This window comes from Heterodontus francisci, chromosome 31 (assembly GCF_036365525.1).
Source record: "Heterodontus francisci isolate sHetFra1 chromosome 31, sHetFra1.hap1, whole genome shotgun sequence".
NCBI classification, from domain to species: domain Eukaryota; kingdom Metazoa; phylum Chordata; class Chondrichthyes; order Heterodontiformes; family Heterodontidae; genus Heterodontus; species Heterodontus francisci.
Window position 1 is genome coordinate 64,674,684 of NC_090401.1, and position 15,016 is coordinate 64,689,699.

Sequence of the window (15,016 nt, forward strand, 5' to 3'; positions counted from 1 at the left end):
TCCAGGCAGCATCCTGGTAAATCTCCTCTGCACCCTCTCTAAAGCTTCCACATCCTTCCTATAATGAGGCGACCAGAACTGAACACAATATTCCAAGTGTGGTCGAACCAGGGCTTTATAGAGCTGCAGCATAACCTCGCGGCTCTTAAACTCAATCCCCCTGTTAATGAAAGCCAACACCCCATACGCCTTCTTAACAACTCTATCAACTTGGGTGGCAACTTTGAGGGATCTATGGACGTGGACCCCAAGATCCCTCTGCTCCTCCACACTGCCAAGAATCCTGTCTTTAAGACTGTATTCTGCATTCAAACTCGACCTTCCAAAATGAATCACTTCACACTTTTCCAGGTTGAACTCCATCTGTCACTTCTCAGCCCAGCTCTGCATCCTGTCAATGTCCCGTTGCAACCTACAACAGCCCTCCACACTATCCGCAACCCCAGCAACCTTTGTGTCATCGGCAAACTCGCTAACCCAGCCTTCCACTTCCTCATCCAAGCCATTTATAAAAATCACAAAGAGCAGAGGTCCCAGAACAGATCCCTGCAGAAGACCACTGGTCACCGAGCTCCAGGCTGAATACTTTCCATCTACTACCACCCTCTGTCTTTTACGGGCCAGCCAATTCTGTATCCAGACAGCCAAATTTCCCTGTATCCCATGCCTCCTTACTTTCTGAATGAGCCTACCATGGGGAACCTTATCAAACGCCTTGCTAAAATCCATATACACCACATCCACTGCTCTTCCTTCTTCAATGTGTTTTGTCACATCCTCAAAGAATTCAATAAGGCTTGTGAGGCATGACCTGCCCCTCACAAAGCCATGCAGACTATCTCGAATCAAACCATGCTTTTCCAAATAATCATAAATCCTATCTCTCAGAATCCTCTCCAATAATTTGCCCACCACCGACGTAAGACTGATTGGTCTGTAATTCCCAGGGTCATCCCTATTCCCTTTCTTGAACAAGGGAATAACATTTGCCACCCTCCAATCATCTGGTACCACTCCAGTGGACAGTGAGGACGCAAAGATCATCGCCAAAGGCGCAGCAATCTCTTCCCTCGCTTCCCATATTAACCTTAGGTATATCCCGTCTGGCCCCGGGGACTTATCTATCCTCATGTCTTTCAAAATTTCCAGCACATCCTCCTTCTTAACATCAACCTGTTCAAGCATATCAGCCTGTTTCACGCTGTCCTCACAAACGACAAGTATTCATTAAGGACCTCCCCTACCTCCTCCGACTCCAGGCACAAGTTCCCTCCGCTATCCCTGATCGGCCCTACCCTCATTCTGGCCATCCTCTTGTTCCTCACTTAAGAGTAGAACGCCTTGGGATTTTCCTTAATCCTACCAGCCAAGACTTTTTCATGTCCCCTTCTTGCTCTCCTCAGTCCATTCTTTAGTTCCTTCCTGGCTACCTTGTAACCCTCTAGAGCCCTTTCTGATCCTTGCTTCCTCAACCTGAAGTAAGCTTCCTTCTTCCTCTTGATTAGCTGTTCCACATCTCTTGTCATCCAAGGTTCCTTCACCCTACCATCCTTTCCTTGCCTCATCGGGACAAACCTATCCAGCAGTCGCAGCAAGTGCTCCCTAAACAACCTCCACATTTCTGTCGTGCATTTCCCTGAGAACATCTGTTCCCAATTTATGCGCCCCAGTTCCTGCCTAATAGCATTGTAATTCCCCCTCCCCCAATTAAATATTTTCCCATCCCGTCTGCTCCTATCCCTCTCCATGACTATAATAAAGGTCAGGGAGTTGTGATCACCATCACCGAAATGCTCTCCCACCGAGAGATCTGCCACCTGGCCTGGTTCGTTGTCAAGCACCAAATCCAACATAGCCTCCCCTCGAGTCGGCCTATCTACATATTGAGTCAGGAAACCTTCCTGGACACACCTGACAAAATCTGCTCCATCCAAACTATTTGCACTAAGGAGGTTCCAATCAATATTAGGGAAGTTGAAGTCACCCATGACAACAACCCTGTTACTTCTGCACCTTTCCAAAATCTGCCTCCCAATCTGTTCCTCCGTGTCTCTGTTGCTATTGGGGGGTCTATAGAAAACTCCCAATAAAGTGACTGCTCTTTTCCTGTTTCTGACTTCCATCCATACTGACTCAGTAGACAAACCCTCCTCGACGACCTCCCTTTCTGCAGCTGTGATACTATCCCTGATTAGCAATGCCACTCCCCCACCTCTTTTACCTCCCTCCCTATTCCTTTTGAAACTTCTAAACCCCGGAACATCCAACATCCATTCCTGCCCCTGTGATATCCACGTCTCCGTAATGGCCACAACATCATAGCTCCAAGTACTGATCCATGCTCTAAGTTCATCACCCTTATTCCTGACATTTCTTGCGTTAGAATAGACACACTTCAACCCATCATACTGGCTGCAACTTTGCCCTGTCAACTGTCTAACCTTCCTCACAGGCTCTCTGCACTCTGTATCCGCCTGTTCAAAACAGCTACCCCATCCACTGATCCGTGGCTCCGGTTCCCATCCCCCTGCCAAACTAGTTTAAACCCTCCCGAAGAGCTCTAGCAAACCTCCCGCCCAGGATATTGGTGCCCCTCCAGTTCAGATGCAACCCGTCCTTCTTGTACAGGTCCCACCTTCCCCAGAAGGTATCCCAATGATCCACATATCTGAAGCCCTCCCTCCTACACCAGCTCTGTAGCCACGTGTTCAGCTGCACTCGCTCCGTTTCTAGCCTCACTAGCACGTGGCACCAGTATCAATCCTGAGATTACTACTCTGCTCGTCCTGCCTTTTAGCTTCCAACCTAACTCCCTATATTCGCTTTTCAGGTCCTCATCCCTTTTCCTAGCTATGTCATTGGTACCGATGTGTACCACGACTTCTGGCTGCTCCCCCTTAAGAATCCTGTAGACTCGATCAGAGACATCCCTGACCCTGGCACCCGGGAGGCAACATACCATCCGGGAGTCTCGTTCGCGACCACAGAATCTCCTGTCTGTTCTTCTAACCATTGAATCTCCGATCACTATCGCTCTCCTATTCTCCCCCCTTCCCTTCTGAGCCACAGAGCCAGGCTCAGTGCCAGAGACCTGGCCGCTGTGGCTTTCCCCTGGTAGATCATCCCCCCCAAATGTATCCAAAACGGTATACTTATTATTGAGGGGAACTTGAAGAAAAACGTTTTCACCCAGAGGGTGGTGGGGGTCTGGAACTCACTGCCTGAAAGGGTAGTTGAGGCAGAGACCTTCAACTCATTCAAAAGGAGTCTGGATATGCAGCTCGAGTGCCGTAATCTGCAGGGCTACGGACCAAATGCTGGAAGGAGGGATTAGAATAGGCGGATTGTTTTTTGGCTGGCACAGACATGATGGGCCAAGTGGCCTCTTTCTGTGCTTTAAACTTTCTATGATTCTATGAATGATTCTAGGAAGACTGAAATTGTCAAGTAGTTCATCATACAGAATGATATCGGTGAAGGTGGAAAGATAGTAAGCAACAGTTGATGGGTGGAGATTTGAGGGTGGATAGATATTTTGGTGTTTTTCTTGATTACCTTTGGGAGCCTGAGAGTATTTATGTAGAATTTTCCCTGAGGATTAAATGGGGGGGGGGGGGGGAATTAGACATCATGGGAGGTAAAAGGATACATGTTTATGGAAGGAGTAGAATTGATCAAAAATCGTCTCAAGTCCCTAAAGGTGACACAGTTACAAACTACTTATTGGAAATCAATATATTAATCCCATTATATGACACTGTTAGAATAATCCAAGAAAGCTTTATTTTGTTATTGGCAAAGGATGAAAAAAATTGAGTTATAATTTTTTTTTTAAAAACTGATTAACTGCCCAAATCGCTAATATTTTAACCTTAAAGTACAGCAACATTTACCAGGTAATGAACTCAGGCTGATCTGTGCAAACACGAACCAAGCTCAGTAGATATTAACCAACAAGGAGGTGATTTCAGGGCGGTCACGGCGGCAACTCGGGAGGGAGAAATTTTCACCTTGTGACGGCGCCGTTACGCAACAAACATTAACCAAGTCTGAGCGGCAACTGGAGCAGATTAGAGTCCGGTCCGGTCTAGTCTAGTCCGGTCCGCTGCCCACCCCCCGGCCCGGCCCGGCCCGCGGCCACAGGCCCAGGAACCCGAGCCGAGCCCCACAGCCAACCCAACACACCGCCACCGCACACTTACCCGGGCAGCAGACACACAGAGTTCCGCCGATAATTGCCAGCTTTGTCCAGTCTCCAGCGATGCGGCCACTCGGTCCTTTCACTCCTTCCTCGCCCCAAATTCCGGATCCTCGCCCACATTAACCGGAAGTGCCTCTGCATCATCCAAACGGCAAATAGGCGCCGCGAGGCCTGACGGTCACCGCCTGACGTCACGCCGGACAACCAATGGTCATTGAGAAGCAACACCGCGGTGGACTGTGGGTAGTGTAGTTCCACCACAATTCCCAGAATGCTCCACGGCGAGCCGCTGAGTGGGCGGGGCTACAGATTGGCGCATGTCTCCTGGTTTCCTTTCGGCTCTATTTGCAATGCAAAAATCCATGGACTCTTACAGCACAAATGAAGGCCATTCGGCCCATAATATCAGTGCCGGCTCTTTGAAAGAGCTCTCCAATGAGTCCCTTTACTTTGCTGTTCCCCACAACCCTGCAAATTTCTCATCCCGCCCCGCTCACAGCCCCGCCACTGCCCGGTCCCGCTCCCCGCCCACAGCCCCGCCACTGCCCGGTCCCGCTCCCCGCCCACAGCCCCGCCACTGCCCGGTCCCGCTCCCCGCCCACAGCCCCGCCATTGCCCGGTCCCGCTCCCGCCCACAGCCCGCTCACAGCCCCGCCACTGCCCGGTCCCGCTCCCCGCCCACAGCCCCGCCACTGCCCGGTCCCGCCCACAGCCCCGCCACTGCCCGGTCCCGCTCCCCGCCCCGCCACTGCCCGGTCCCGCTCCCCGCTCACAGCCCCGCCACTGCCCGCTCCCCGCTCACAGCCCCGCCACTGCCCGGTCCCGCTCCCCGCCCACAGCGCCGCCACTGCCCGGTCCCGCTCCCCGCCCACAGCCCCGCCACTGCCCGGTCCCGCTCCCCGCCCACAGCCCCGCCATTGCCCGGTCCCGCTCCCGCCCACAGCCCGCTCCCCGCTCACAGCCCCGCCACTGCCCGGTCCCGCCCACAGCCCCGCCACTGCCCGGTCCCGCCCACAGCCCCGCCACTGCCCGGTCCCGCTCCCCGCCCGGTCCCGCTCCCCACCCACAGCCCCGCCACTGCCCGGTCCCGCTCCCCGCTCACAGCCCCGCCACTGCCCGCTCCCCGCTCACAGCCCCGCCACTGCCCGCTCCCCGCTCACAGCCCCGCCACTGCCCGGTCCCGCTCCCCGCCCACAGCCCCGCCACTGCCCACAGCCCCGCCACTGCCCGGTCCCGCTCCCCGCCCACAGCCCCGCCACTGCCCGGTCCCGCTCCCCGCCCCGCCACTGCCCGGTCCCGCTCCCCGCCCACAGCCCCGCCACTGCCCGGTCCCGCTCCCCACCCACAGCCCCGCCATTGCCCGGTCCCGCTCCCCGCCCACAGCCCCGCCCACAGCCCGGTCCCGCTCCCCGCCCACAGCCCCGCCACTGCCCGGTCCCGCCCACAGCCCCGCCACTGCCCGGTCCCGCTCCCCACCCACAGCCCCGCCACTGCCCGGTCCCGCTCCCCGCTCACAGCCCCGCCACTGCCCGGTCCCGCTCCCCGCTCACAGCCCCGCCACTGCCCGGTCCCGCTCCCCGCCCACAGCCCCGCCACTGCCCGGTCCCGCTCCCCGCCCCGCCACTGCCCGGTCCCGCTCCCCGCTCACAGCCCCGCCACTGCCCACTCCCCGCTCACAGCCCCGCCACTGCCCGGTCCCGCTCCCCGCCACTGCCCACTCCCCGCCCCGCTCACAGCCCCGCCACTGCCCGCTCCCGCTCCCCGCCCACAGCCCCGCCATTGCCCGCTCAACTCACTTTTCCATTTACCAATTCAATTTGAAGTCTCTGCATTAGTGCAGCTTCCAAAACGTTCAGCATCAGAGTATTAAATCAGATGCAGAACCACGAAGGAGTTGATTGTTCTCGTATCCTGCCTGCCCTTCCACCCCTTCCCTTGTCCACGTACATATCTATCTGAAACTCCCAATAATTGTGAAGACATCCTGAAAGTACAACTCCGCAGCATTGAAACTTGCATATCTGTCGCTCCAACTAATTGATACATTGCATAAGCAACCGCCCACGCACGGCAAATCTACCACAGATTTATGAAGGATATATTAATGACTTAGAGGAAGGGACAGAATGTAGTGTATCCAAATTTGCTGACGATACAAAAATAGGTGGGAAGGTATGTTGTGATGAGGACACAAAGAATCTGCAAAGGGATATCGATAGGTTAAGTGAGTGGGCAAAAACTTGGCAGATGGTGTTCAATGTGGGAAAGTGTGAGGTCATCCACTTTGGTAGGAAGAATAAAAAGGCAGATTATTATTTAGATGGAGAAAGACTACAAAATACTGCAGTACAGAGGGATCTGGGTGTTCTTGTACATGAAACACAAAAAGTTAGTATGCAGGGGCAGAAAGTAATTAGGAAGGCAAATGGAATTTTGGCCTTTATTGCTAGAGGGTTAGAGTTTAAAAATAGGGTAGTCTTGTTACAACTGTACAGGGTATTGGTGAGGCCACACCTGGAGTACTACGTACAGTTTTGGTCCCCGTATTTAAAGTAGTATATACTAGTGTTAGAGGCAGTTCAGAAAAGGTTCACGAGGCTGATTCCTGGGATGAAGGAGTTGACTTATCAGGAACGGCTAAACAGGTTAGGCCTTTATTCATTGGAGTTTAGAAGAATGAGGGGTGATCTTATTGAAATGTACAAGATTCTGAGCAGGCTTGACAGGGTAGATGTTGAGAATATGTTTCCACTAGTGGGGGAATCTCGAACTAGGGGACATAATTACAGAATAAGGGGGCACACATTTAAAACTGAGATGCAAAGGAATTTCTTCTCTCAGAGGGTAGTGAATGTCTGGAATTCTCTACCACAGAGAGTTGTGGAGGCTAGATCACTAAATGTATTTAAGGAGGAGGTAGATAGATTTTTGAAATCTTGGAGAGTCAAGGCTTATGCAGAGCAGGCCCAAAAGAAGAATTGAGGCCTGGGACAGATCAGCCATGATCTTATTGAATGGTGGGGCGGGCTTGAGGGGCTGAATGGCCGACTCCTGCTCCTACTTCTTACGTACTTATGTTGTTATTCTATTTCTTTCATAAGAAAATCCATGGTTACATATCTTCTGCGTATTACTTGATCTACATTATATGTGACTCTTCCAAACTAGCCGTCCTGCCAGCCTACACACCTGTTCTAGAATAAAGGCTAGTATCTACTTCTAGAGTCATGTCATTAAGGCACAGAAGGAGGTTATTTGGCTCATCGAGTCCATGCCAGTTCTCTGTAGAGCAATCCAGTCAGTCCCATTCCTCTGCACGATCCCTGTAGCCCTGCAAGTTTATTTCATTCAAGTGCCCATCCAATTTCCTTTCAAAATTCGAGATGGTCTCCGCTTCCACCACCCTCACAGGCAGAAAATCATTACTATTTACTGTGTAAAAAAAGTTCTTCCTCTGCCTCTCTTGCCCAAAACTTTAAATGTGTCCCCTCGTCCTTGTAGCATCAGCTAATGGGAACAGCTTTCCTATGTCTACCTCATCTAAACCCAAGATAATCTTGTACACCTCTAGCAAATTTCCCCTCAATCTCCTTTGCTCCAAGGAGAACAACCCCAGCTTCTCTAACCTAACCTTGTAGCTAAAATCCCTCATCCCTGGAACCATTCTGGTAAATTTCCTCTGCACCCTCGCAAGGACCCTCACATCCTTCCTGAACTGGAAACAATACTCCAGTTGTAGTGTAACCAGAGCTTTATAAAAGTTCAGCATAACTTTCCTGCTTTTGTACTCAATACCTCTCAATCACAGAATTGTTACACACAGGTCACCATTCGGCCCATCATGTCTATGCTGGCTCTCCAAAAAAGAGCACCACTACCCTGCTTTCTCCCCGTAGCCCTGCACATTCTTCCTTTTCAAAAACAAATCCATTCACCCCTTGACCGCCTTGATTGAACCTGCCTCCATCACATTCTCAAGCAGTGCATTCCAGATCTTAACCACTCGCTGCATGAAGAAGTTTTTTCTCATGTCGCCATTGCTTCTTTTGCCAACTACCTTAAATCTGAGTCGTAGAGCGTGTCCAGGGAAATTTTCTACAACAGTATGTTGCTAGTCCAACGAGAAAGGAGGCACTGCTAGACCTGGTTCTTGGGAATGAGGTGGGCCAAGTGGATCAAGTATCAGTAGGAGAGCATTTAGGGGAGAGTGATCATTGTATCATAAAGGTTTAGGCTGACAATGGCAAAGGACAAAGAACAATCCAGAGTAAGAATAATTAACTAGGGGCAGGTCAACTTCAATGGGTAAGAATGGAGCTGGGGCGAATAAATTGGAGTCAAAAATTGGCAGGAAAACCAGTAGCTGAACAATGAACTACCTTCAAAGAAAAGATAGTTCAGGCACAGTGAAGGTACGTTCCCTTGAAGGAGAAAAGTAGGACAAAAAAAAAAGAGATCCCTGGATGACAAAAGAGGTAGTGGTTAAGATAAAGAAGAAAAAGTGTTCTTATGACAGATGCCTGGTAGAAAATATTATCGAGAACCAGGCTGAATATAGAAGGTCCAGAGGGGAAGTGTAAAAGCAAATAAGAGAAGCAAAGAGAGAGCATGAAAAGAGACTGGCAGCTAGCATTAACGGAAATCCCAAAGTTTTCTGTAGGCATATAAATAGTAAAAAGGTGGGAAAAGGAGGAGTGTGGCCGATTAGGGACCAACAAGGGGATTTACACATGGAGGCAGAGGGCATAGTGGAGGTATTAAATGAATACTTTGCATCAGTCTTAACCAAGGAAGATGCAATCCAGGCAATGGTGAAAAAGGAGGTAATTCAGACACTAGGGTTTAAAATTGATGAAGAGGATGTATTAGATAGGCTTAAGTGGATAAAGCACCAGGACCAGATGAGATGCATCCAAGGATACTGAGGGAAGTGAGGCTGGAAATCGCAGAGGCACTGGCCATAATGTTTCATCTTCCTTAGACTTGGGGGTGGTACCAGAGGACAGGAGAATTGCAAATGTTACACCCTTGTGTAAAGATAAGCCCAGCAACTACAGACCAGTCAGTTTAACTTCGGTGGTGGGGAAACTTCCAGAAAAAATAGTTCAGGACACAATTAAGAGTCACATGTGGGTTAATTAAGGAAAACCAGCATGGATTTCTTAAGGGAAAATCATGTTTAGCAAACTTGCTGGAGTTTTTTTTTGAGGAGGTAACAGAGAGGGTTGATGAGGTTAATGCTGTTGATGTGGTGTACATGGACATTCAAAAGGCATTTGATACAGTGCCACACAACAGACTTGTGAGCAAACTTGTAGCTCATGGAATAAAAGGGATGGTAGCAACATGGATATGGAATTGGCTGAGCGACAGGAAACAAAGTAATGGTTAATGGATGTTTTTCGGGCTGGAGGAAGGTTTGTAGTGGAGTTCCCCAGGGATCAGTGTTGGGACCCTTGCTTTTCCTGATATATATTAATGACCCAGACCTTGGTGTACAGGGCACAATTTCAAAGTTTGCAGATGATACAAAACTTGGAAGCATTGTGAACTGTGAGGAGGATAGTGTAGAACTCCAAAAGGACATAGACAAGTTGGTGGCAAATGAAGTTCAATGCAGAGAAATGTGAAGTGGTTCATTTTGGTAGGAAGAACATGGAGAGACAATATAAAATAAAGGGTACAATTCTAAAGGGAGTGCAGGAGCAGAGGGACCTGGGTGAATATGCGCATAAGTCATTGAAGGTGGCAGGGCAGGTTGAGAGAGCAGTTAATGTATTAACAGGGGCATAGAGTACAAGAACAAGGAGGTTATGTTGAACTTGTATAAGACATTAGTTCAGCCTCAGCTGGAGTATTGCGTCCAGTTCTGGGCACCGTACTTTAGGAAAGACGTGAGGGCACTGGAGAGTACAGAAAAGATTCATGAGAATGGTTCCATGGATGAGGAATTTCAGTTATGAAGATAGTTTTGAGAAGTTAGGACTGTTTTCTGTGGAGAAGAGAAGGCTGAGAGGTGATTTGATAGAGGTATTCAAAATCATGCGTGGTCTGGACAGAGTAGATAGAGAGAAACTGTTCCCACTCATGAAAGGATCGAGAATGAGAGGGCACATATTTAAATGATTTGGTAAGAGAAGCCAAAGTGACATGAGGAAATACTTTTTCAAGCAGAGAGTGGTTAAGGTCTGAAATGTGCTGCCTGAGAGTGTGGTGGAGGCAGGTTCAATTGAAGCATTCAAAAGGGAATTGGACTAATATGAAAAGGAAGAATGTGCAGGGTTACAGGGAGAAGGCAGGGCAATGAAACTAAGTGAATTGCTGTTTCGGAGAGCGGGTGTGGACACGATGGGCCGAATGGCCGCCTTCTGCACTGTAACCATTCTGTTCCCTCTTGCTCCTGATCCTTCTACTAATGGGAACAATTTCTCCCTATCAACCCTGTCCAGACCCCTTATGATTTTGAATACCTCTAACAAATCTCCTCCCAACCTTCTTTTCTCCAAGGAAAAACAGTCCCAACTTCTCAAATCTATCTACATAACTGAAGTCCTTCATCTTTGGAGCATTCTCATGAATCTTTTCTGCAACCTCTCTAACACCTTCACATCTTTCCTACTCTAATACTCCTGTTGAGCCCATTCCAGCATTCTATACAAGTTTAACAAAACTTCCTTCCTTTTTCAATCTATACCCCTATTAATGAAGCCTAGGATGCATAATGTTTTATTAACCACATTTTCAACTTGTCCTGTCACCTTGAATGATTTATGCACATATACACCCAAGTCCCACTGCTCCCACATCCCCTTCAGAATTGAATCCTTTATTTTACACGGTCTCCCTGTGTTTATCCTACCAAAATAAATCACTTCACACTTCTCTACATTAAATTTAATCTGCCACTTGTCCATCCATTGCACCAACCTGTACGTCCTTTTGAAGTTCCACATTATCTTCCTCACAGTTCACAATTCACCTCTATGTATGAAATTCAAGATCACATATGCTTTGCTAACGACTCTCTCAATATGTCCTGGGGGAGACGCCAGAAGATTGGAGAGTGGTAAATGCCGTAGGGACATGGGTTCAAATCCCAGCACGGCAGCTGGTGGAATTTAAATTCAATTAATTAATAGAATCTAGAAGTGAAAGCAAGTCCCAGTAATGGTACCTTGAAACGATCATCGATTGTCAAAAACCCATCTGGTTTACTAATGTCCTTTAGGGAAGGAAATCTCCCATCCTTACCTGGTCTGGCCTATATGTGACTCCACACCCATAACAATGTGGTCGACACTTAACTGCCCTCTGAAATGGCCGAGCAAGCCTCTCAGTTGTCAAGAGCAATTAGGGATGGACAATACATGCTGGCCTTGCTAGCGATGCCCAGATCCCACGAAAATAAGTTTTAAAAAGTGACTCTTTTTCAAGAAAGGGTGCAAGGACAGTCCTAGCAACCACAGGCCAGTTAGTTTAACATCAGTGGTGGGTAAGGTTTTAGAAACAATAATCAGGGAAAAATTAAACAGGCACTTGCAGCGGTTTGAGTTACTTAATAGCCAGCACAGATTTGTAAACGGCAGATCATGCTTGACTAATCTAATTAATTTTTTTGATGAACAGAAGGTTGATGAAGGGAATGTGTTGGATGTTGTCTCTATTAATTTTTTAAGCAAAAGTGTTTGATAAAGTACCACATAAAAGGCTGGTTAACAAAACTGAGAGTAATGGAATAGGAGGGTCAGTGTCCAATTGGATAAAACAAATTGGCTTAAGGACAGAAGACAGTGAGTCATGGTAAATGGTTATTTTTCACTCAGAGCAGGAAACAGCAAGAGCTGAGCGGAGTATAGAAAGACCGGGAGATAGAAAGAGTGAAAGTTTTTTTCTTTGCACTGGAGTGCTGACTTGGGGCTGCATTAGAGTGCTAAAGTGGGAGTTTTGTGACTGAGGGAGTTCGGTCAGGAGGGAGCGAGGAGCTCCTTTCATTTCCTACCTGTCCTCAAAGAGCATGAGGGGAGCCAAGAGTTTCCAAAGAGTAAGTCCTGGTGGGTATTTTCCAAACTGGATTGAATTGTAAGTCATTGTTTTAGCATTGTTTTGTTTTTGGGGTGGCACAGTGGCGCAGTGGTTAGCACCGCAGCCTCGCAGCTCCAGCGACCCGGGTTCAATTCTGGGTACTGCCTGTGCGGAGTTTTCAAGTTCTCCCTGTGACCGCGTGGGTTTCCGCCGGGTGCTCCAGTTTCCTCCCACAGCCAAAGACTTGCAGGTTGATAGGTAAATTGGCCATTGTAAATTGCCCCTAGTGTAGGTAGGTGGTAGGAGAATGGTGGGGATGTAGTAGGGAATATGGGATTAATGTAGGATTAGTACAAATGGGTGGTTGTTGGTCGGCACAGACTTGGTGGGCCAAAGGGCCTGTTTCAGTGCTGTATCGCTAAATAAAAGACTTAGTTGATTTATTTTTTTTATTATAATAGTCTTCTGAAGTTCTGAATTTAAAGGGTTTAGTCATGGCAGGAGGAGAGCTTAAAGCCGTCGTTTGCTCCTCTTGCTGCATGTGGGAATCCGGGAACATTTCCAGTTCCCGGGACCAGCATGTGTGCAGGAAGTGTGTCCAGCTGCAGCTCCTGGAAGCTCGGGTTTCAGAGCTGGAACGGCGGCTGGAAACACCGTGGAGCATCTGCGAGTCTGAGAGCATCGTGGATAGTACATTTAGAGAGGTGGTCACACCGCAGCTGAAGGGACTTGAGGAAGGAAGGGAATGGGTGACCACCAGGCAGTCCAAGAGAATCAGGCAGGTAGTTCAGGAGTCTTCTGGGGTCCCGCTTGCAAATCAGTATTCCATTTCAGAGGCTGATGAGCTGGTTCCTCCAGGGAGTGCAGACAGAGCGAAACTTCTAGCACAAACAGCCTGTCTGCACAGGAAGGGGGAAAGAGAGGAAGAGCAATAGTAATAGGGGATTCTATAGTCAGGGGAACAGATAGGCGCTACTGTGGCCGTCAACGTGACTCCAGGATGGTGTGTTTCTTCCCTGTTGTCAGGGTCCGGGATGTCACTGAACGGCTGCAGGGCATCCTGAAAGGGGAGGGTGATAAGGCAGAGGTCATGGTACATGTTGGTACCAATGACATAGGTAGAAAGAGGGATGAGGTCTTGCATCAAGAATTCAGGGAGTTAGGCAGTGGACTGAAAAGCAGGACCTCTCGGGTTGTAATCTCTGGATTACTCCCAGTGCCACGTGCTAGCGAGTATAGAAATAGGAGAATAGCACAGATGAATGCGTGGCTAAAGTGTTGGTGCCGGAGGGAGGGTTTTAGATTCCTGGACCACTGGGACCGTTTCTGGGGAAGATGGGACCTGTACAAGCGGGACTGTCTACATCTGAACCAGAGGGGGACCAACATCCTTGCTGGTGGGTTTGCTAGTGCTGTTGGGAGGAGTTTAAACTAATTTGGCAGGGGGAGGGGACGCAGACTCCTAGCAGAATAGGGACACAGCTAAACACAGGAAAGCAAACAAGTCAGAGGGAATACAGCGGAAGTAAGTTTCAAGGGAGTAAGACCAGGATGGATGGCCTCTACTTTAATGCCAGGTGTATTACAGGTAAAACGGATGAGTTAAGGGCAAGGATTGACACATGGAATTGAGATATAGTAGCCATCATGGAGACATAGTTGAGGGAGGGGCAGGATTGGCAGCTCAATATCCAGGGATATAGAATCTTCAGGTAAGACAGAGGAGGGGGTAAAAGAGGAGGGGGCATTGCAATATTAGTTAAGGAGTCAGTTACTGCAGTAAGGAGAGATGATATCTTGGAGGGGGCATCAAACGAAGCTTTATGGGTAGAGTTTAGGAATAAAAAAGGGACAGCCACATTGCAAGGTGTTTATTATAGACCCCCAGATAGTCAGCGGGAAATTGAGGAGCAAATATGTTCACAATTCGAGAAGGGGAGTAAAAATAATAGGGTAATTATATTAAGTGATTTCAACTTTCCCAACATTAATTGGGATAGTCATCGTGTTAAGGGCTTAGATGGAGTGGAGTTCTTAAAATGTATACAGGAGAACTTTTTAGCTCAATATGTAGAGGATCCAACAAGGGAGGATGCAGTGCTGGACCCAATTCTGGGGAATGAAGCCGGACAGGTGGTTGATGTGTTGGTGGGGGTGCATTTTGGTGATAGCGACCACAACATGGTACAATTTAAGCTCATTATGGAGAAAGAAATAGACAAGTTGTAAAAAAAGGTTTTGGATTGGGGGAGAGCAAATTTTAGTAAAATAAGGCAGGATCTGGCCAAGGTAGACTGGAAAGAGTTACTTGTCAGGAAATCTACAGAAGAGCAGTGGGGGGCATTCAAAAAGGAAATGGGGAAGGTACAGGCCCAACATGTTCCCTCTAGGGTAATAGGTAGGAGCAACAAGCCCAGAGAACCATGGATGACTAGAAACACTCAGGGTATGATGAGTAGGAAAAGAGAGGCTTTTAGCAAATACAAGGAGAGCAAATCAACAGAAGCATTAGTGGAGTACAGAAAGTGTAGGATGGAGCTTAAGAAAGCAATTAGGAGAGCAAAGAGGGGATATGAGAAAGCTCTGGCTGGTAAAAGTAGGGAAAACCCCCAAGATATTCTATAAGTATATCAATGGGAAGAGGATAACCAGGGAAAGAGTACCAAGGGAAAGGGACCAAGGGGGAAATCTGTGGGTGGAGCCAGAGGACATTGGTAGGGTGTTGAACGAATACTTCACACCTGTCTTCACCCAAGAGAATGAGGATGACGATATGGAACTGAGAGAGAGACT

The 15,016-nt window shown here is 48.6% G+C and overlaps 2 protein-coding genes across 3 annotated transcripts in view; both read right to left on the reverse strand.

Moving 5' to 3' along the window:
- Positions 1-4,659, reverse strand: part of LOC137347345 (alpha-taxilin-like) — a 141,334-nt gene extending 136,675 nt beyond the window's left edge. The window contains exon 1 of the mRNA XM_068011810.1: positions 4,203-4,659. The gene's annotated coding sequence lies outside the window, so the exon portion shown is untranslated. The remainder of the gene's footprint in view (positions 1-4,202) is intronic.
- The window catches only part of LOC137347346 (importin subunit alpha-7), a 238,812-nt gene that overhangs the window by 26,601 nt on the left and 197,195 nt on the right, over positions 1-15,016 (reverse strand). The gene's annotated exons all lie outside the window — the stretch shown is intronic.